The sequence below is a fragment of the Pinus tabuliformis genome, chromosome 7 (genome assembly GCF_031772625.1).
Source record: "Pinus tabuliformis cultivar Carrire ecotype Pingquan chromosome 7, CPIR1, whole genome shotgun sequence".
Taxonomy (NCBI): domain Eukaryota; kingdom Viridiplantae; phylum Streptophyta; class Pinopsida; order Pinales; family Pinaceae; genus Pinus; species Pinus tabuliformis.
This window is the reverse complement of record NC_142293.1, coordinates 895,174,699-895,199,902: the sequence shown is the minus strand read 5'-3', so window position 1 is coordinate 895,199,902 and position 25,204 is coordinate 895,174,699.

Genomic DNA, 25,204 nt, shown 5'->3' with positions numbered 1-25,204 from the left:
TACTCTGATATTTTGAAGCGACTGAGAGCTTCCGTGGATCATCGGAATGCTTCCTGTAACTTGTGAACTGTTGGGGAGAAATGTTTGTTGGTTGATGATTGTAATTCCTCCTTGGAAGGGAAATGCAATATTTCTGAATTATGTCGACACAACGGCAACCATAGCATAAATCCAGGGCCTTCCCAGTAGGATGTTGTAATCGAGGTTTCCATCGATAACTTCAACATCAATTTCTATTGTTTTTCCCCCCAGTTCGACTTGCAAGTTACTTAAAATCCCGTATGGAGTGTATGTTCGTCCATCAAATTCTTTTAACGTCGTCGACGATCGCGACAAGGGTGGTGAGCCTAAAGTTTTCCAGCAACTCATTGACATAATACATGTAGATTCCCCCTCATCAATAATTGTTCGATGAACAATTTTGTTGAGGGCTTTCACTTGAATGAGGAAAGCGAGTTGAGCTCGTAAATGCGGGTCATATCCTTTGTGATTAAAGGCCACAAGATTGGAATCCGCTGGGTCAATCCCACCTATTGTTGATAATAAAGCTTTCTTTTGGGAGGAGCAATTTTGCAGTACCTCAAGTGTCGACATAGTGAACGGCGATTGGGCCAAGTCCTCTACTATATTATAATTCTGTGCCACTCTAGCACGAGGATTAAATGTCGATTTGTGTACAACTCCCTTTGGCAGCTTTATCGTTAGCTCAAGAATGATGGGTGGCACAACTTCGGTCGAAGTTGTTGTCGAACTACTAGGTTGATCAGTAGCCTTGTTGTTCGATAGCTGTGGATTCCTGTAATCTTTATTCCTTGTCGATATCCAAGCATCATTTTGCTGTTTCGAAATGGACAACATAAGGACTTGGGATGGGGAAGCATTATCACTAGCAACCAGATTGGTTCCTGGGTTTGGGAACGGATCAGTCAATACTGTTGAGGTTTTTGAATTCCTAAAGAATTTCTCAACTTCAGCTTTATATGTACAATCTCTCGTCCAATGATCCTCATCGCATATGAGGCATGGCTGAGTAGGTTTCTTTCGCCCGGAAGGGTTTGCAAGAGATTTTTTAGGAGAAGAATCATCCTCTTTCTTCTTTTTTCTCTTCCCTTTCTTCTTGCCTCCTGGTTGCTTCGGTTCTTTGCCTTTGTCAGTTGACATGACATTAATGTCAGAGGCTAGAAGTTCTTCATTTGCATTTTGATCAGAAATCTTATGGGCTTTCTTAGATGTAGCCTTTGTCAATTTTGTGCTCGTCGTAGCTATTACGCCATCGCCAGCATGAGAGTCTTTGTTTTATTTAGGAGGAGGAGGAACGGAAAATTTTGGTCTTGGATCATCAGGGATTTTGTCATAGAGCGTGCCAGACTGAGTATAGATCAAATCTAGATATTGCGCACGAGCAATGACCTGCTCTTCAATGACGACCCCTCCCTTTGCCACATCTTCTGTTATAGAAGGTAAAAAAGACTTAATAAACCATTCAGCTAGTAGCTGATCAGGGACATATGTTTTTACCATTCTACGACGACGTTGCCATTCATGAATATGATCGGATATGTGAGTGGTCGTCGTTTGCTTGAAATTGGTAAGAAGCTCTGTCCCTATTTCATACCTTATTGGTAATTGAAAATGGGTTAAAAAGGTTGTGGCAAGGGCGCTGAAGTTATCGAATAAAGCTCTAGGCAATTCGATGTACCATTTTGTTGCCGAACTAGTTAACATTCGCTAAAAAAGGCGAAGCCTAATCGAATCATCATTTAGAGTGTTGGAGGAACACCATAGATGAAAGGTCATCACATGATTCGACGGATCTTCACCCAGATTTTCATTAAATTTAGGAATATCTGATGGAAGTTTATGAGGAATCGCTGGCCACCAAGGGGCATAAGCAATTGGATCATTCGTTAGCCGATTTAGATCTAGTAACTCTAAAGTCACCACGAAGGGCAACTATTGATTCAAGTTCGGCGAAGCATACCTAGGATAAGATGGGATTGCCTGAGTAGTGGGTCTTTGCATACCAGCATAATGCATTTGATGCTGATAACTTTGATAAGGTTGTTGGGCATAACCAATTTGGGATGATTGATGATAACCGTTTTGAATATACGGCTGCCCATTACTTGCAAAGTTTTGTTGCTCAGGTCCTTGGTACACTTGCTGGAATTGCGGTTGTTGATGTTGCACCAGCCATGGTTGTGAAACCATTTGTTGTTGCCCAATACTAGATGTTTGACCAAGATGAGGGGTAATAATACCCATTTGAGCCTAAGTTGCTTCAGCTAAGGAGCCACTAACCGGCAATTGCGGTTGTGTCGTGGAGACAAGAGGCTGTTGTATTAAGACCTGAGAAACTTGAGGTTGGAATACAACAGGCAATGCTTGTACTTGCGACACCATCACAATAACTGGTGTAGTGGGGATATTCGACATAGGTAGACTTGGTTGCATTGAGTATACAACTCTTGGTTGTTGAGGCAGTATTGGCACCCAATCACTGGATGTGATTCCATTTTGACCCGAATTTGGTTGAGAACTCTCATATGGTTGTTCTCCCGGAGGGAACAATGAAAGGGCATACTGCCCCCCATACGGTGGCAATCCAGTGCTCAAGGGAAAGATTGGCCTTTGTAGACTGGACTGCCCAAATTGATATTGTTGCGAAGGATCAATCTCCTGATACTAAACATAAGAAATTCCAGATATTATTCCAGACAAACAAACGTGAACAGACCATACTATCGAAACAATCCCTTGGTGGACTCCCTCTAGCGGTTGAGAGCTAGTTGGGATAGATGGTATGCCAGCGAACATTGTTGGGGTAGTGTAAAGAGGTTCTGCTACCGCTGTATCGGACAACACAGTCCTATATGTCGATGGTTGTCCAGACATATCGAGTCTATCCAAAATACTTCCTAGCGATTCTACAGGAACTTGTGATGAAGGGGTGTCAACTTCTAAATTAGAAGGATATAGATGGATCCCAGTCCCAAAATTTGATGGATTACTGGATGGAAGATCCTCTGCAATCTCTTCTATAGCAATCAATCCAGGTGGAAGAGGTAGACCGTCAGGTCCTTAAAATATTTCTGGTGCCGAAGAAGGTATAGATTCTGCAGTGATAGATGCTGGAGGGGTAACACCTTCCGAATCAACCCTGGATGGAACTAGTTCAGGAATAGAAGTGTTTACTATTACACTAGGATCAATTCTAATGTCCTCTTGTAACTTCGGAACTTCTTATGTAGAGGCAGGGATACCAGAAATGGTTGGAGTAACTAGAGTCTCAGAGGATGTTGAAACGTAAGTTTCAAACAAACCAGGATACTTTGACCCAGTTAAATGAGTTCGCTTGGCCTGAAATGGTTTCGTTTCCAGGGTCAAAGATAGTTGACTCGTCAGTCTCCGTGAATGACAGGGTTTTGATTGACTTTCTTCCAAGATTGCGGATTATTTTATCAACTCAAAATAAGAGGGGAAAATGTTATTCCGAATTAAATGAATTTTAGATGCTTCGACACAACTTGCTTTTTCAATTTTTAAGAGTCGATAAAAAGCTAAATATGACTCTAGTCGCCTTCAATTTTTAATGAGCCTGAAGTGATAAGTGCTCAGATGGACCTTTTCCTTTAAGGAGTCTGAAAAGGAACAAAAGATACTACTCTGGAAATCTAGACAGAGGGATTACCAAACCAATCACAAAACTACAGAATACTTTTTATGATACGGCAGTCAATCTTCCTGAATGCTGTGTTAAGTGCATTGCAATCGATAGGGTGGCAGACACGGCTTCATAAGGATAAAGGATATAGCCTATTGTGGTCTCCCAATAAATACTCGACGGTACGTGGGAGCACAAGTCCGTACTGGCACTTGTTGTCTCAAAGAGGAGGAATCACCCAACCTACGATGAAAGCGACAGTTACCAGGCTTTACGACGCCGGAATACGTCTCTAGCCTAGACTTCTAGATGTTGTGCATTAGGTTCCAAAGCGTTTTTATGTTCATTGAATTTATTTTATAGTAGATATTTCTTAAGAAGTTTTCCTTTAAGGTTCACCGTGTGATGTACATATACAATAACTAAAATGCAATCTAAGATGATGAATAGTCGTTTAATCTTCTTTCTACAATGAAAATCGTAGCTACTAAGGAAAGAGAAACAAAATCCTTTCAACATAGAGCAGAGAGCACACACTCGATGCATTGTCCTAAATCAAAATCAACAATCAGTCTAAATGCAAATGCACATGCATGTATTTGTTTTCTGCTTTCTTAATGTGTGAATGACAAAAAGAATGCTAAGCACAAATCTGAACTATATCTTCTTTCAAAGCGACAATACTAACGATTTTCTTTTCAAAAAAAACAAAAGAGAGACAAGACGACTTTTTGCGATTTTGAGTTGAAAACTGCTTTCGACACTTGAAATACTATTAATTTAGATCAATTACAAGAGTAATAGTGTAATCGACTACCAAAAAGAGAAGGATTCTTTTCCTTGACTGAAAACGACACTTGTGACACTTTCAAATCCAAAGATGTTAGTTCGATTAAGCTACCATTTTGTAAATGAGAACTGTGAATGGTGAAAAATACATAAAAACATTCACAAATCTTTGCACAATGGAGGTTGGATGATTCAAAGGAAGGGGGTTTCAACAGTGGTTGACTGATCACAGACAACAAAACTCCTGAATAATGCTAAAGAGAGTGAAGAAAAAACCAAAATCTGGAGGCAGAACTAGTCTTGTCTGATCATCGCACCTGTAACACAGGGAAACAGGGATGCATCTCACCTACTGCACACGGGAGGTGCAATGCATCCAGATTGCCAAGAGAGAAGGTGCGATGGTCCAGGGACGAGACTTTAACTTGGTTTTTGGTCACAGTTTGCAGCTTAGTTTAGGAATTTAGGCCGAGAAAATGATAGTCAGTTACTACAAAGTACAGGGGCTGATCTAATGAGGTTACTCAAGCTACCTCTAGGGCACTTAGGATGTTTGCAAGTCAATTGTTCAGTTCATAAACGAACCCAGAGATTGACTGAAGCAGCATTGATCTACTTTGCACTTGCATAGAAAATGCAGTTCGAAGGCTAGCTAGCTTAACTTCAGGCTCTGTCTGTGGTTTATGAATCAAACAAATAGAGACAAGAAATCAAACTAATCACTCCCCAACGGAGTCGCCATTTTTTATCAGGAAATCTAGTGTCTATTCAAAGCTGCTAGTCCCACTAAGATGGGTATCTATCTTAGAAACAAACAGATTAAAGTCACTTGTTTTTCCTTTACGAGAGAGAGATGAGAAAGAAGCAGAGAGTACCAACCTCAGTCTTCTACTTGGCTCCTTGCTTGTTTCCTTTCTCCTTTGAGAGAATCTCGCCACTGCTTACTTACTTGTCCCGCTTCAAAGAGCACCTATAGATTCACAGCAGCATAATACCATCAAAGCATAAAGATCTAACACTGTAAAAAATATAGGATTAGATATATTGACCATACAAATGCATATATCAACACAATATTCAGAGATACACAAGAATATGGAGGAAAACTCAAATAGCTTTATTAGTAAAAGTAGTAGAAGAGAGGATTACAACCACTTAGTCTGACCCAGCACCATCCTTCCAGCTTGAAAGCCCTCTTCACCTCATACAAAGCAAGATCACCCAACAATGTCTTCAAAGAGAAATCAACAACACTTCTTTGCAAATTACCAAATTCCAACCTCTAGATCTCTGGGATGAGGGATCCATTTATAGATATTTGCAGGGGGGTGAGTCAGCTTCTGGGATTTTGATTAGTGTCATCTCTCTGATAGTTCTTGGTTCCACTTGGAGATTTCATGATCTCTTACTCATCCTTGGGCGAATTCAGGGAGGCAAGTGTCAAATGAGTAGCTTCTAGAAGATTCTCAGGGTCTCCACCTAGCAAATGGCTTGTGCCATTTGTTTTCTCTCGCTCATTACACCCTACAGAAGGGATTTCCAGTATGCATCGCACTTTTTGCATGTGGTAGGTGAGATGCATTGCACCATTTGCACTGCGCGGTCTGTATGGTCCTGCTTTGACCAGTTCTGAGTGGTTTTTCATGGAAAACTTCTGGGAGATGATGTAATCAGCTGACCTTGCTCCTTTAGGGTATGAAACAACACTTTTAGGGACTTAGAAGCTCTTGTTTTATGGACATATGTGATTGGGGTTGCAATGCCCAAATATGTCTATAACAACAGTGCAAAACTCCTTACTATCTATATTGCATTAATCAGAGAATATAGATGAAATTCATATGCTTGCTCAAGCCTGAGCACACCCTGCAATTGTATAGTCTATCCCTTTGCCTGACTAACTGACTTTGGCCAACACTTAGCCAATTTTCAACCCCTCCAAGTTCTTATTTCCTTGCACCTTTCCCTTGCGAAATTGCCCCTATTTTTAAGGAATTCCACACCATGGAATTGCAAAATTTCCTTAGCTCATTTCTCTAATTGTATACACCACCTGTACACATTGGAATATGAAATTGATAGTACATTGCCTTGGAATCTCCATATCAACTAGGTAACTCAAATTCTCTGCATGCAACAATTATTTTGGGTTTATTGATTAATTAACTAGTTGATCACTGAGTGTGGTTGAAGTTCCACTTCCACAACTTGACCTCCCCTAGTTCTTCTGATAGTTAGATCTAGTTAAATTAACAATAACTCAAATTCACCAAAATAGATTTCTACAAATTAGAAATCATCACATTGAAATGAACTCAAGCTTCCCTAACTCGAATTAACTAAGTGACAAGTGCCATGTCGCCTCAGTTAACTAACTCCAAGATTTCTGTTGAAATAGAAATTTGAATTTTCTAGTTTGACCAAGGCAAAGTCAAACTTAGGTTTTCTTGTTGCATTTTCAACACTCCCTCTCAGTAAGAAAGGGACTATCAACCACCCCTATCCTACACCTATAGAAATCAAACTTTCCTCTTCAAAAGGCCTTTGTCAAAATATCAATGTCTTGTTCCTTTATCAGAATGTACTGCAACAACATAATTCACATCTGCACACAATCCCATAGATAGTGATATTGGATATCAATATGCTTGGATCGATCGTGAAAAATAGGATGTTTAGAGAGTTTGATACAACTCTAATTATCACAGTAAATCACAGTAGGATCCATCATCTGAACAAACAACCCAACAAGTATTTTTCTCATCCAGATCACTTCACATGTTGCTTGACATGCATCCACGTATTCTGCTTTTGTTTAGTTGAGTGCCACTGATCTATGCTTCATGTTGTACCAAGAAACTATTTTGAACCCAACATTCAAAATTCAATCTGATGTACGCTTCTAGTCTGATGGACTTCCCGCCCAATCTGCATTGGTGAAGCCACACATCTTCACACTCTCTTTCTGTTTGTACCATAATCCAAACTAGGTAGTGCCTCTCAGGTACCATAGAACATGCTTAGTTGTCCTTCAAAACAATTTGGTTGGCCTAACCATAGCTTGACTCAACTAGTTGACTACATAACACATGTTTGGTCATGTGTTCACAAGATATATGAGTGAACTTGTTGTTGTTGTGATAAAGACCCTCCAAAAATTTTCCTAAACTCGAATTTTGGAGTCTACTATGGATCTTGTGATCATTTGTTCCATATTCAATTCTTGGTTAATTGATGCTTTTGAGCTCCCTTCTTAAATTGGAAGGGTTGAGATTACTTGCTCACACATGCTCAGTCTACAACAAGTTCATGAGCACATTCTTTTATGCAAACTTGAACAAGCATAGCATGCTCCATCAAGAATATGCTTATGTGATATCCTATCCATGTCAATAGTCAGTGCGCACTCACATTGACAATTTCTCACTTCCAATTGCATTTGTACTTCTATTTCGGTGATTTTTTGTAAACTATCGCTTTCGTGTACCTTTATTTTCATGAGTGTCATTTTCATGTTTCCAGTTGTCACTTTTTCTTTCTTTCACTCTAATTAGTGTCTTTTTCATGTTATCTTCACTCTAGCATATGTTGCTTTCACTGGTGTTCACATATCGCAAGTGTCGTTTGCACTTTAGCACTTGTCCTCTTCTGGCATGTTACGTGTCACAAAATGTACATAAGCTTGTTTTGGTGGTTTCAAGAGGTTATCCTTGTGTAAATGAGTCGATATTACCATTTAAACCTCTATCACATTCATTTCCAAAGTTTTAAGAATTATCGCACGAGTATCATCACAGTCATCGCAAAGTGTATCTTTAGCATCACACTTGTCGTAAGTTGTTGTAAAGGTCGTCGCATTGAGGGAAGTATGTTTCAATGTGTTCTAGATAATCTATGTTGTGTTGTCAAGAACTCTAAGTGTGTGATCACAGTAAAGTTCCTATCACTATTCATATTAGTTTCATTTTAGAAAATTCCAAGCAACTTAGCCTCATCCAACCTTCTTAAATTGTGCATTGCGTAGTTCCAGCCATCAAGATGCAACCATGCCTCTTAACATTGTGCAATGTTCATTTTCTTCCTTCCACTACTGCAACTATGTAGTTTCAGTGCTCAAGCCCAAGCCTTGGTCTCCATAATTGCGCAATTCAACCTTCCAGCCTGGTCCCAAATGCACATTGCACAGTCTCCAAGCTCAGACCCAAACCATGAGCTCTTGAATTGAAAAATTATGCAATCACCAAGTCTGTTCTACCTCCAAAAACTGTGTAGTTGAAAGAAACAGTGTAAAACCCTGGAGCCTAACTCACTGAGACTCAAAACTACAAAATATGCCTGCATAGTTTAGCCTGAACTGCATGTTGTGAAATATCAAGGCTTGTGACTCGGCCCTAAGCTCTTAAACTACACAATTGTGCAATCATGTGGGATTCTCAGTCTTCTAGAACTACACAATGGGAAAATTCAGTGTTCAAGTCCTTAGCTTGGCTCCCTAAGCTCCCCAACTGTGCAATATTCTTTCTTAGTCCAAGCCTGAGCTGCACATTGCATAGTCTCAAGGCTCAAGCCTAACCCTTGACTTCCTGAGCTACGCAATTATATAGTCACCAAGCCTCTCCCTCAGCCTGCCACCTGGTTCTAGCTTAGTTATGAGATCATCATGCAACATCTTAGACTAGGGGTTTATCAAACGGATGTCATCTTTTCATGAGTGGATTGCAGATACAAGAAATCTATCATACTATGGCAAGATCATGAAGAAGGAGATGGAGAAGGAGGACATGCTAGGAGACACATATGGAGATGAAGAGATAAGATGATCATCGGGCGAGAAGGTGAAGGAACACTAGATCACAATAGAAGATCAAAGATCAGGGCCGCATGAAGACTCCATCTGATTCACAACCCTTTGGAAGGTGGATATGAAGAACAAAGAATATCTCTCATGAAGATGAAACATCACACATCTATTGTTGAAGACAAAGGAGTAGTGATAATGACCCAACATTTTCATGTCATCAAGAATTCCTTGTCAGCAGTGTCATGCCATGTCATGTCATGAGTTGTCATATACCACATCATTCTTGTGGATTATGTAATTTCTTATTTGAAAATTTATTTTAAAGTGGAATTCCAAAGGACATGTACATAAGATGAAGAGTCATGTAAAGTTGAAAATTCATAGGAAGTCAAACAATCGTGAGTATAGTCAAAGAGTCACGAGGGAGGTGAAGCACCACCCGATTGGTTATATATACACCCCCATTGTATGAGCAAAGTGTTATGTTCCTATACCAATAGGTGTCATAATTTTTGAATGCCTGAGGTTAAAACTGTAATATGTACATACCTTTGCTTTCTGCAAATGTTTTCCATATTCAAAAAATAAAAAATAAAAAAATAAAATGTAAAGAGGGTATATCCTAAAAGAAAAATCAAAGGACAAAAAGAGTAAAAAAGGTCAAAAAAGATGAAAAATGAACCCCAAGGAAAAAGAAGAAGACCATGAAAGTGTGCAAGCTCAAAAGGACACTACTATTTACTTTTCTGCATAATAATGATTGTGTGCAACTTGTTATTCATGCCACAATCCATGGTAATCAAACAGTTTAATCTTGGTTATTCCATGTTTTGAATTTCATGTTTAGAGATAGAGAATAAGATCTGACCAAACTGTGTAAACTTGGCAGATAAGTAGATAGGTAAAGTAAATAAAAGGAGCTCAATAGTTTAATCTAAGCCCTTGGAATAAGGATAGACTTAGATAGTTTTCTATTTGTATAAAAAAATAAAAGGTTTGATAAGGGTTTGCCAGCTTAAGTGCACCCTAATAAAGAGTAGAAAAAATGGTAGGATGAGTAGATGGGTAAGTAGTTGAATGGTTGCAGAATTGTGATGAATGATTAGTTAAGATCATATCATTTACTTTCATCAACAAGTTGCTAAAGCATGGATAATAATTGGACATTTACACAAAGTCAAGTGATTAATTTCAACATGCATTTACCTTTAATTTTACTAATTCACCATAAGTAAAGTCAAAAGTACTTAATACCTTAAGTTAAAGGGGCTAAGATCATTTCTCTGACTTCTGGAGGGACCGGACCCTCGGCCCAATAACTTATAGGGTCTAAGTACTAAAATCCCCATCACCAATATTCACCCCCTTCAATTCATTCATCTCCTCTAAAAAATCCCTTTTCCTAAGGTAAAAGCACCATTTGCCTAGGGAAAGTAATCCCCCCAAGCAAAACCCTTTTTTCATAAAAACCCACAAATACACATTTAGCCTAAGTTATAATGTTTAATATGAAAAGCAAATAAATTCAACATACATTATACTTAGCGCACTTTGTTTTCCGCTTTCATTTCATATTGACTTCTAACATTATTTATTATATCCCAAAAATACCCCTTTCCCGTATGTTTTATTAAAACCCCCTATGTTAATAATATCCCACCCCAAAGTTTGAAACATAAACTTATTAATAAACTAATTAATGGGATTAATTAAGTTGATCATCGACTGTTGTAAATAATACTGAGAGGGGGGGGGGGGTGAATCAGTATTATCAGATTAGATAAAACTTTTCAATTTCATACTCAGAAACATATACGCGACTTCAGTTAAGTGAACCCGCGTGTACACGCGACTGTGTCTAAAGAAACTAGCGTATATGCAGAGATCTTATGATTCAGTTAATCTTATCTTCAGTAAATGCATCAAGATATTATTAAGCATATTAACAGTAAACAGGTGCAGTATAACTGAATAGATCATCACACAAAAGCCACACACATGAACACCATGATATAAGGTGGAAACCCAATGTGGGTGAAAACCACCTGCTGCAATTTGTCTCTTTCTTCTTTAATGAGAAACTTCTTTTACAATGTACTGGTGCAGTCCTTTACCAGCACGCAGGCTACAACCTGCAGAGGGCTACAACCCTCTCTCGTTTTCCAACTACTTTTGGAAGGGAGCTACAACCCCCTCAGCTCTTGTACTAGCTGATCCATTTACTAGTACGTAGGTGCTGACCCTACAACCTTCAGGGACCACGTTTCATACATTTTCATACTGGATCCAAGAGTACAAAGCAAACATTACCGCAATACAATCATCAACTTATACTTGCATCATAATTCATTAAACAACCCAATACCGAATCACTGAAACCCTGTCATCAAGAACACAGAACCCAAACCAGAATCTAGAACTCTGCAACAACCACAAGAATCAGCAGCAACCTGAAATATTAACACTTATCATGCATACGCTACTTCACTGTACCAAAACCGCGTGTATACGCGCTTTCTCCAAAGGCAACCCGCGTGTAAATCTAGAAATGATTACTTCTGCCTTTGCTGTCAGATTCGACCCTTGCCAAGCGTCCCGAACAGATAACCAGCAATACCAGATCTTCTCACTGCGTCAGACACCACAATCCATACTACTTTGCCTAGTGATCTTCTCCTTATATAGCCTTAGGCCTTGTTCAATACCAAGAGCCAAAACCATAGAAACACAATACCATCAACTTCAAAACTAGGGATCGACACGCCCGTCGAGACACAATGGTCCGAAACCATAGGCACAACTTCCAAGGACTAACCGCCATGGACCAAAGGTACTTTTCCACATACACGCGCTTTTTCTGAAGCCAACCTGCGTGTACACGCGACTTGGGCTTAACAAACCTGCGTGTATGAACTTCCTTGGCAAGCTGTACTAGAATCTGTCTTCTGATTAAGTTGCCATCACCTGTACCAACTTCTAAGCATCTGTACCAACCTCTGAGTGAGTTGCCATCAAGGACAACACTTGAATCATAATGCCAACATCGACTAATTAATAACCATGACCCATCGCCAAATAAAGAAATTAATTAATCAATCAGTGATTAATTAATAATCTGTCTCCGCTAATGAAATCCCTCCCGACGTCATTAAAACTCCCTAATCCGCAATTAATTAATCCTTCTGCTCATTAAAACCTCGTCGGGCCCCTCCATTAAACCTCAAATCAAATCATCACCCCGATCACCGTGCAGTGTGACCCTTTCAGATCCAATGGTCGACACTCATATCGGCCGGCCTCCGAAGGCAAACCTTTACCCGCCTGATATGGGTGGTTTCACTGTTCACCCCGCCACTACATGGTGCCCGATGAATGGCATCAGGAGGCCTCCCCCCAAAACCACATTATCCCAAAAGTAGTGCTATATGATCCCACTTACCGCCTCCTGCTAAACGACAAACTGTCACATGTCCCACTTAACGCCAACTGTCATTTTCTCAGTGTACTCGCCAAAATCATTGACTTTACGAATAAAACTAAAAAACACATTGTTTTTTGTTTTGTCGTAAAAAAGAGCACTCTGACCTCCATGCGAGCATCAGAGTACGTACAACTGTCAAACTACATCCAACTTCCAATTTACCAAATCTGCTAAACTCTAGACCACCTTGCAGACCTGTATGCTTCTTGCAAATAGTGAACAGTCGCCATTACTCATTCCAAAAGCTGGAACCAAGTATTTTTCCCAATTCACTGAAAAACCCTGTGTTGTGGACTTAATTGCTTCAAATTCCTAAAGTAATTTAGCAAGAAAATTGCCTGGTGACTCCAAAATACCTAAATTAGACCAGTTTTTTCCAAAATTCACTGAAAACCCTTCACCCCCATCCTTGAATCCACAAGAACCAAGGATGGTTGCCCCAATTGCATTAAATGTCATGCCCATTTCTACTCCTCACAGAGATTTAGACCATCTCCCATTGGCAGATAAAGATTTTCAGATTAAAGATACCTCTATCCATGAATCCCCTTTGAAATTATACTACAGGTACAGAGACCAGTACCTAAACCATGCAAACTGTATAGGGCTTTGGGAGTCAGTTTTACCCAAATATCAGTTCCCTAGAGTCCATATCTTCCCAGAGATTATCCATTACTGCCATATGAATTATGATCCCAGCCAAAGGGCAATGAGGACCCCTGACCAGTCTGTATTATTTACCATCACTACTGAGTCCATTAATGAAATACTACAGTTACAACCAAACCAAAGCCTAACCCCTCTTTCTGTTGGAGATTTGTTGAACAGATACCCTACACTCACCTCAATCAAACTTGCTCAGTTATACCAAACCTTTATCAGGGAAGAACAACACATTCCAAAGGATTCAACAACCATACATATATACCATATTCTCTGACCTTGGCCGAGACATCATATACATGATATCCAATGTGTTAGGCTATATTACAAGTGAATTTGTTGATGAAATCATCATAGCCTTTATGTCCATCTACTCTCCTGGGAAACCACCAGCCATCATGTTTGACTATGCTAAGTTCATTGCTGATAAAATGCATGATCAATTCATGAGGTTGGATAATGAAAGAGTGTTTAAATATTCTTCAGTTCTATATCATTTGTTCTTGTATTATCAAGCTGATAGATTTCCAATCACCCTCCAAAAGCTTGATACCAGAGGCAACCCCAGATCAGTGATCTTCTGGACTTCATTAATCCACCAATATGACTCTCAATATTCTTACACTCATTTCATAGATCTCTTTGTGTACCCAATGACAACTATGCTACTAGGAATCCATCCCCCCAGAATTAGTGCAGACATCAAGAGGGTCCTTCAGTTATCAAAATAGTATAGAGTGGGGGATTGGTACTTGTACAAAAACCACACTGAAATTAGAATCTATGGATGTGAGTTGGCTCTCTACAAACTGACTAGATACCTCCCTATGAGATTCTTTGCCCTGGAGTACTACAGACAAATGATCAATTCAAATGAGGTGCATTTTGTGAAAGCCAAGAAGAAGGCTCAGCTTAGGATAAAAGATCAGCTTGGCCCTTTCATATGTAACAGTAGGGAAGCAGGGAAGGAAGCAGAGGAAATCCTCCAAAGGTTGAGACTGAAACAAAGTTTCATTTGGAATTATGACCCCTTAGAATTCATTTGCAATAGGAGACAGAAGAATAAATTATCTCCTTACATCCACCATAGAATCCCTGAAATTGAACAGTATGCAAATTAGCTTGAATGGGTGGAAAACACTCTAGTAGATTGGGATATCACAGAAACTGTTGTCAATAATGTATTGATTGATTTAGATAGAAGATTTGATGAGGATTCATTTGTACAGGTGCCAGGAGAAACTCAATCTCAAAGGAAATCACAGGAACGTAGTGGACAAACAGCAAAAGAAGGGCCATCAGAGCAGCCAAAGGAATCAGAACAACCTGAGATTTTAGAAGAACTTGCTCAACCAGAAAAAATCATGAGCAATCCTCCTATTTTGTAGACTCCTCTAAATGAGGAGAGGAATCTTAAAATAGATAGAGAGGAGGCCACTCCTTCTAGTAGACATGTTGCCCAAACTTATGTCAAGAGGCAAAGGTTGAACCCATTTTTAGAACAGGTAAGACAGAGTCAAAGCAGAATAGGTAAAGAGTATTAGCAGGTAGAAGATAGAAAGTGATTCCAGCACACAACTAAAAAGAAATTGAAAGAGCCGAATTCGAATTACAATAGCCAGCACAGTCACAATAAAAGGGACAACAAGAAGAGAGTTCTCCATCTATCTCTATCTTCGTGTTGAAGATATTTTTGGTTTCCTAGAATAATTCTCATATTGTTATGAGATATTTTGTATCATTTTTTGTATAAATACTTCACAAATTGAAGTAATTAGGGTGGATTAAAATACATTTCTGTAGACATTTTATTTTGAGCTAAGGAGCTATTGTACTCAAGACTGGATTGGTTTTGCTGGATATGAAATAAAGCTAAGGACATTTCATTGGATTCTTGTGCACAGTTGGAAAAAATAAGTATTATCTCTTCATGTTTAAATATTGTTTTCTCTTCATGTTATAAATATTCATATGTGTCTCTCACGAAATCTTAAAAGCAAACAAGGAATGATATCACCAGAATTAGCTTAAATGCTCTCTGTTTAACTGTTTGCTTTCTTTATGTTTTCTACTAAACTGTCTTGGTTTGGGAATTCTTAATTTCTCCCTTACTTCCATAGTTTACCGCCCCTTTAGTCCATAGTAAAGGATTCTTCATTGCCCTTTGCCCTGGTTAGGACTACTTCATTCATTTGAACATGAAAATTTGTTTTTTGTTGTGCTAGCTTGCCTTGTGAACTCTTACCTTAGTGATTGATCAGATCCAGTTCAGCCACTCTTGATTAAATCCATAGCCCAATGGCCTGAATACTTTCTCTGCCCATATATTTTCTTAATTCCACCACCCAATCAAAACAAAACAATCATAAGCACTAAGAACTAGCCTAAAATCTTATCCAAAACAAAGTTAAATTATAAAGAGAGAGCCCTCTCTGGACTTAGGTTGGCTAGAACCTGAGTCTAAAAGATTAGGTTTATGGTTACCTCAGACTATTCTTTCTTCGATAACTTCTAGGGAAAACATATGAGTGATAACAAAATGGCGACCATACTGTGGAACTCAAACCCCAGTCTTAATAAACATTTGAGAAATCAAATTTTTATTTTTAAGCATCTTAAAGGGTTTATTAGAAGTTATTTCAAAAATTCATAAAAAAGAAAAATAATTAGAAAAAGCTCAAAATTTCGTTTCAGGGAGAACTCACTATACTAGGGCCAACCCTAATCCAAATCCTCCCCCTGTATTTGATAATCCCAACCTTATTCTGAGAATAATCAGAAGACAAGAAAGTTCAGTAAGTCCTAGACCTTTATTCAGATCCAATTCATGCCCTGTTGAGTGGTTGTTCCTAGAAGATCTCCCTTTTGATGAGTATTTTGACAATTCCCTATTTAGAACCAAGTCTGAGAGTGAACTTGACAACACAGTTTTAGATCCATAATTTGCAACAGAACTTGAAGTCCAACGAGCAAACTTTTCAATTGATCAGTATCTTCTGAAATGCCCTCAATCATCACTTACCATTTATAGAATCCCTAAACTTTCTGAAACAACTTCAGCTTCTTTTAACTCACCATCATTTCCCCACACCTCTAACGATCATCCCTAATCTCCATTCATACCTTCACTCCCCCATCAACCTATCACTACCCTTCAAATACTCAATACCCCTGTCACCCCAACTCCCCTTGTTGTCCCAAATCCTCCTGTTTCCCCAACTCCTATTCTCAATCCTGTCCAACTTAGAGCTATGGCACTCAGATATGTCCCCCTGGTGATTCCTGCTCCTCAAGGCACCTTACCAGCAAATTATTAGAGTAAAATTACCTTATTCGATGGCACTGGAACTTACACAACACAGCAACACACCAAAAATATGATAGATTATTTTGAACTTCATGAAATTGACATAGGATATGTCCAAATGAGAATCTTTGTCCAAACTCTAGCTGGAGAAGTGAGAACATGGTTTAGATAACTGCCTCCTCAGAGTATAGATAGTTTAGAAGTTCTTTACCAACAATTTTTAAATGGGTGGGAGAAGAAAAAGAACCCCCTTCAAATTCTTTCTAAATATGAAAATATAAAGAGAGGACCAAATGAAATTGTACAGGACTACTGTAATAGGTTTAACAATGTATATAATGCAATCCCACTTGACCTTAGGCCTCCACCTGGCTTAGCCCTGATTAAGTTTCCAGATGGATTTGACACAAATATGGCTTTTCAACTTAGAGAAAGGAACCCGCCAACCCTAGAAGATATGCAAAGTGTAGCAGTAAGTGTAGAAGCTAATCTGCTATCCAAAAGGGCTAGGGTTAGAAACGAAAGAAGAACACCCCTGAAAGATGAAACTTCACCAAAAAATGGATGCTCTAGCTAAGGGAATGGAAATATTGATGGATAGGATCGAAGTCATTGAAAGGAAACCTCACTAGGATAACCAACAAGCACCTCTAGTTAGGAATCCGAATTTTAGAAAAAAACAGAACCAAAACACTAGTAAAAACGGGCCTAATCAGAACATTAGATCACCTTTCCAAGAAAATTATGCTGAAACTTCCCATCAAGAAGACCCTAAGATAGACACCCAAATCAACCTAATGGGATTAGATGATGAAGAGACTATATTTCTAACTCGGGATGATCAAGAAGTATACATGCTTCAACAGTTACAGACTCAAACTGGAGAATATTTCAACTATAAGAAAGGTTATGACTCTGTTATCTTCGAAGTGCATAAATAGTACAATTTGAGAAGCAAAAAGAACACTGATGTTCCAGAGCCAAACAAGAAATCAGTTCATAATCAGCCTAAGAAAGTAAAAGCTACAAATTAGAATCCTTAAGTTACAAAAACTCTACAAAAACTTTCTAGACCACATCAAAACCCTCCCAGTCCCACCATTGAAGATGTAACCAATGACCAACCTTCCATTTCAATCCCCCTTAAGGGAACAATGGAACAACCTCCAGAAATCATATTATAAAATCCAATTAAAAACACTCCAAACAATGAAAAAGAAGAAAAGACTACTCAGAACCTTGGTGCTAAAATTTCAAATGTTCAAACAAACAAATCCCCTCTACCTTTCAATTTGGGAGCAGAGGTGGCCAAACTCAAAATCTCAGTGTAGAAATTTTGAATAATATGACACTTATTCACAAAGATTATCCTAATTATACACTATTTTCGGAATGCATGCATAATACATAACCTCCTCTACCATTGATCAACAATTTGTAGAATTAAGAAACAATCGCATGGGCACATTGAAACATCAATCACACATATCAACACAGTATGTAACGGGAAAGCATACAGCTGAAAATCCCCAACTATCTGTATATTATAATGATAGAGAACATGTAACAATACATAGTACAATACTCCTCACAAGTACTCAGTACTATCTCCACCTGCTACACACAAACTAGCTCAAATCTGAACAAGTCATGGGTTCAAATCTCCTCCACTGTTTGCCTGCCTCTACTGCGCAATCCAAGTTGAGAATAGGAATAATCCAAGAACATTTTCCCTTGGCCTGTACTGTGCAATCCTCATTGGCAATCTCCATCAATGATTGTGCAAATCTCATGCACAACTATAGTCACAACTGATAATAGACTCACCCTTTCACCCACCTCTAACACTTGTCTCCACTGAACTATCCATGCACTGAGTTAACTGATGTATTCTTTAGTTGATTTATGAGTTAATAATTAGTGAATTAATTAATAATTAATTCACATCACTCATCACTAGTGTATTTGGCAGTTAGACTAAATACAACTAGTTCAACTAAGTCAAACTGAACACAACTCCATCAACTCCTCAATCAACTCCACCAAACTCAATCACTTGAGTTCTAATTGAAGTCCATCATGCAATAGCTCAACTAACCCATAGGAAAAGCGTATTTCCTTCTGGCAGTTACATGTGACACATCCGTAGCTCGAACTGAAGTGCTGCAAGAGGATAAGATAATGTTTATAGTCCAAATATTATTAAGAGCTAATAATATTTGACTGTTCTATTTTTAGACTGGTAGTCTAAAAATAGACTCCGCCCATATGTCTAAAAATAGAGGTTCATCTATTTTTACCAACATGACCAATCATCCATAAATAGCATCCTGCAACTCATAGACCATGATCCATATGTCTAAAATAGACTTTGCACCAAAAATAGCCTGTGGGCCCACTTAGTGAAGGCAACTTCTTTTCACTAAGCTCCATCATCTTGTTGCATTTTCAACACTCCCTCTCAACAAGATATGGATTATCTGCAACCCCGATCCTGCCTCTATGGTATTCGAATTTTCTCCTGGTGAGTGCCTTCGTCAAGATATCATCATCCTGATCCTCCGTGGGAATGTATGAAAGTAACATGATTCTCCGCTGCACACAATATCTGATATGATGGTACCTGTTTCTGTCCATTGGGCTCCCTGCCCAATCTGCATCCGTGAAGCCACATAGCTTCACCTCATCCTCCTGTCTGTACCACAATCCATATCCCGATGTGCCTCTGAGATAACGTAATACATGCTTGCCTGCCTTCCAGAAGAGCTTGGTTGGCTTAACCATAGCTTTTGAAAGTTGGTTAACAACATAGCATATATCGGGTCGTGTATTGACCAGATACATAAGCGACCCCACCAACTGTCGATAAACAGTGGCATCCACTACCTCCGCTGAAGTACCATCCTCCTTCCTCCAACCTCCAGGAAGAGGAGTATCAACAGGCTTGCAACCATGCATGTTGAACTTCTCCAGTATCTCTCGGGCATACTTACCCTGAGAAACAAATATTCCATCACTGCGCTGCCAAATTTCCAATCCCAGGAAATAATGAAGGAGGCCCAAGTCCTTCATCTCAAATTTCTAGCAAGATCCTCCTTGCATGAAAGTATCAACAGCTCATCTCTCGTCAAAATCAAATCATCTACATAAACTACAATGATCAGCAACTTACCCTCCACCACAATCTGGTATAGGTTAGGATCCACCTCACTCTTGTAGAATCCAAGTCCAGTGAAATAACTATCTATCTGTGTGTACCAAGCACGAGGTGCTTGTTTCAACCCATACAACACTCTCTTGAGCCTGCACACATGCGACTCGCTGCTGAAGATCTTGAAACCTTTGGGCTGCTCTATGTACACCTCCTCCTCAATGACTCCATTGAGAAACGCAGTCTTCACATCCATCTGATGGATGTGCCACCCCATCTATGCTGAGAGAGCAAGAATCGTCCGTATGGAAGAATACCTTGCGACAGGTGCAAAGGTCTCCTCATAATCAATCCCCTCTATCTATGAGAAGCCTCGGGCAACAAATCTTGCCTTGTACTTCTCCACACTCCCGCGAGCTGCCTGCTTCACTTTGTAGATCCATCTCGAACCCACCACTGATTTCCCCTCCGATCTTGGGACAATCTCCCATGCACTATTTCTGACAATCGAATCATACTCTTCCACCATGGCATCTACCCATGTGGGATCCTCCACAGCTTCCTCGAAAGAGGATGGCTCAGTCACGACACATTTTCTCACAAGAGCCATGTATCCAGTGTACCGATCAGTTTATTGTCTCTGTCTGCACTACGCTATAGGTGGTCCTACAACCTTCTCTGCATTTTGAGCCAGTCGCTTAGCTTCTGTAGTGTGCTTTCGCCCTTTGATGGTTGGTGCTGCATGACTGGTCTCTTACACTCCATGAACTTCATCTTGTGGCTGATCCACATCCTGAAGCTCATCCTTAGGAACTAATAGCTCCTCATCTGCATGCCAGTGTGGCTCCCTCTCAAGTGAACACTTCATGGCTTTCTCCTCCTGAAATTTGATATCTCGTCGCACAACAGTCTTGCGACTATCTGGCAAATACACACGATAGTTGTGGGGCGTATCAGTGTACCCCACAAATATCCCAACCTTTGCGGTCGGCTCCAGCTTCTTCCTGGCATCCTTCGTCACATGCATGTAAACAGGAGAACCAAAAATCCTCAAATGGGAAATATCAGGCCTCTTACCAGAATAAGCCTCCTCGGGTGCACTCATGCCAAGTATCTTGTGAGGACAACGGTTCTACACATATACTGGAGTATTGCATGCTTCCTCCCACAAGTGAAGGGGTAGGCCCTGATCATGCAACACCGCCTGTGCAGCACCCACGATCATTCTATTCTTCCGCTCAGCAACCCCATTTTGCTGTGGGTTATGGGGAGCTATGAGCTCTCTTCGAATCCCTTCTGCGCTGCAGAAGTCCTTGAACTCACCAGAGATGAATTCACCACCATTGTCGCTCCTAAGAGCCTTCACCTTCTTCCCCGATTCCTTCTCGACCAGTGCTTTGAACTCACAGAACTTTGAGTATGTCTCACTCTTCTTCTGCATGAAGAAGATCCAATACTTTCGAGAGAAATCATCAACAAAGATCACATAGTACTTGTGCTTTGCTGTTGAAGCTACTGAGAAAGGTCCACACACGTCTGTGTGAATTTTCTCAAGGATCGTCGTGGCACAACTATCCTTCTCGTGAAAGGTGGCTTTCACAAATTTTCCTAAAGTACACCCCTTGCACTGATCTGACTATGCAAGAGTGCCTTTAGGAAGCCCAGTAAAAATCTGTTGCAGTATCTTCAAGGCTCCATGGTGAAGGTGGCCCAATCTCTGGTGCCACAGCTCGCCATCATCCCGGCTCACCAATCCTTTTGCCTTGCATGCCATTGTTGCGCAGCCATCTACATGCAATTGATAAAGGTTCTTGACTCAAACCCTATTTTCTGGGTTTCTCCAGTTGTCTTACTACGTAGGAAAGCCTTTCCCTCGTTGAAAACAACATCATATCCCTTGTCTTCTAACATCGCCATAGAGATAAGATTCTTCTTCAATCCTAGAACATGCATCACTTCCTTCAATACGAAGGGTTTACCAGACTCCCTCTCAAAGGAAATGGTACCGATACCGGTCACACTGTATCTACCATCATCGTCCATCTCGATGTGCACTCCAAGATCTTTCTCATCCAGATCAGAAAACAAATCTCGATCTCCTGTATGTGAAAAGATGCACCACTGTCCAAAAACCATACCGATCCCATCACACTTGATACCAAGCGTGCGATCAATGAAAAATCCAACTCAAACTGTGAGGCTAAGGCCTCTCCCGCTGCAAATCCAACAGCTTGCTTATTTTTTTTCTTCTGCGAACAATTTGTGGCATAATGTCTGTGCTGGTGACAGTGAAAGCACTTCACCTTGGATATGTCCTGCTTCTTGCATTTCTCACTGGAATGAGAAGCTTTATTGTTCTTCCCCTTCTTTTCTTTGGCAGCCAAAGTGAAATTTTCTTCATCAGATGCCTTTGATGAAGATCCGTCCCTGGTATTCCGCCTGATCTCCTCTTGCACAAGATCAGACCAAAATCTCTCCCATTCTGGAAATTTCTCTCGACCATTGACAGAGTCCTGATAGGAATGCCAACTCTTTGGAAGACCAAGGAGAGCCAAGCTCACCAAGTCCTCATCATCGACAGTCACCCCCACACTTTCCAGCTCATCCCGGCATTGGGTGAACTTCGTGAGATACTTGGGTATACTGTCTCCTTTCTCAAACTTAATGTTTATGACTTTATCCTTGAGCGCCAACTTCCTCTGGTCGCTCTTGCTTTGGAATAAATCTGTCAATGCTTTCCACATCAAGTATGGAGAAGCCTTTCCATGCAGGCTAGATACAATGTGATCCTTCACGCCCTCCAACAGAATCCTTCGACACTTTGTTGTCTTCTTTTGCCAAGCCTCAATGTGAGCAACATTAGTAGGCTTTGGGACCTCAGCCTCTATGAACTCCTTCAACCCATTGTCATCTAACACTACCTCCATCCTATCTTTCCATGCAATATAATTCGAGCTGCCTTCAAGGGCATACTCCATCGCAATCCGTTGAAAGACATTTCAACTTCGACACCAAGAAAACACTGCTGCAAATTCGAATTCCACCAGCTCAAAACTCAACCACTTCTGATCTAAAATTCGTGAGAACAAAGTATTTCTCGTATAGAGATTGACTGTATGGGAATTTACCGGATATCTCACCTTCCAAAAGAAGGATGAATCCAGAGGCTACTTGGCCCGATTACAGACTCTGCCAGAAGAAATAAAATGTAATCACTTTCTGAATAATAGATCTAATGATCAACTTCACTCTGATACCATGTAGAAACTTTTTCTACAAATCATCTAGCTCTGATACCATGTAGAAATTTTGAATAATATGACACTTATTTGCAGAGATTATCCTGATTATACACTATTTGCGGAATGCATGCATAATACATAACCTCCTCTACCATTGATCATCAGTTTGCAGAATTAAGAAACAATCGCATGCGCACATTGAAACATCAATCACACATATCAACACAGTATGTAACGGGAAAGCATACAGCTGAAAACCCCCAACTATCTGTATATTATAATGATAGAGAACATGTAATAATACATAGTACAATACTCCTCACAAGTACTCAGTACTATCTCCACCTGCTGCACACAAACTAGCTCAGATCTGAACAAGTCACGGGTTCAAATCTCCTCCACTGTTTGCCTGCCTCTACTGCGCAATCCAAGTTGAGAATAGGAATAATCCAAGAACGTTTTCCCTTTGCCTGTACTACGCAATCCTCATTGGCAATCTCCATCAATGATTGTGCGAATCTCATGCACAGCTATAGTCACAACTGATAGTAGACTCACCCTTTCACCAACCTCTAACACTTGTCTCCACTGAACTGTCCATGCACTAAGTTAACTGATGTATTCTTTAGTTGATTTATGAGTTAATAATTAGTGAATTAATTAATAATTAATTCACATCACTCATCACTAGTGTATTTGGCAGTTAGACTAAATACAACTAGTTCAACTAAGTCAAACTAAACACAACTCCATCAACTCCTCAATCAACTCCACCAAACTCAATCACTTGAGTTTTAACTGAATTCCATCATGCAATAGCTCAACTAACCCATAGGAAAAGCGTATTTCCTTCTGGCAGTTGCATGTGCCACATCCGTAGCTCGAACTGAAGCGCTGCAAGAGGATAAGATAATGTTTATAGTCCAAATATTATTAAGAGCTAATAATATTCGACTGTTCTATTTTTAGACTGGTAGTCTAAAAATAGACTCCGCCCATATGTATAAAAATAAAGGTCCATCTATTTTTACCAACATGACCAATCATCCATAAATAGCATCCTGCAACTCATAGACCATGATCCATATGTCTAAAAATATACTTTGCGCCAAAAATATCCTGCAGGCCCACATAGTGAAGGCGACTTCTTTTCACTAAGCTCCATCATCTTGTTGCATTTTCAACACTCAGTGCCTCTGACAGAATTGGTTAAACATGAAACTTACAGATCTCAAATAAGTAAATATTTAAACTTCGTTGAGAATGAAGACTCTGTGAACCTATTTGATGATCAACCTGAGTTAATTTTCGGACCTGATGTTAATGGAAAGCCAGTGGAAGGAGGGATACCACCCTTCTACATTAGCCTTAACATCCATGATAAAATCCTACATAATGCCATGCTAGACTCTGGGGCTTCGCACAATCTTATGCCTAAATCTGTTATGGAGAAGCTAAACTTGGATATCACTAGACCTTACAAGGACCTGTTTTCCTTTGATTCAAGCCAAGTTAAGTGCCTAGGACTTATAAAAGATCTGTGTGTTTCCCTAGTGCAGTACCCTGCTAAGACCATACTTATGGACATAGTTGTTGCTGATATACCACCTAAGTATGGTATGTTGTTGTCTAGATCTTGGGGTGCTAAACTCCAGGGATCTCTGCAACTTGACATGTCGTATGCTACCATATCAGTCTTTGGACATCCTAAGAAACTATATAGAGAGACTCTAATGAAGTATGTAGTGAGTACCCAGGAGAGGCCTCAAAACTTTCCTATATATTCAGTACATTCTGATATTGATTCTTTCATACTTTACAATGCTGAATCTAATCAAGAAGAAAACTTCGAATAGCTTAAAAGTAGAACCAAAAGAAATTTCAGTATTAAAAGAAATCAAAATGTCCAAATTCATGAGATTTCAAATAATAAGGATGACCTAGATACCTTAGTCAAAGAAGATTTTGTTCCCCTAGACAGTAAGAATTATGAACATGAAATTCTTTGGCATCTTGAATTCGATGGGTCAGTCAAAAAACTAGGTGCAGAACTAGGTGTATGGATTTACAACTTAGAAAATGATCATTCAGAGGGTCATGCCTACA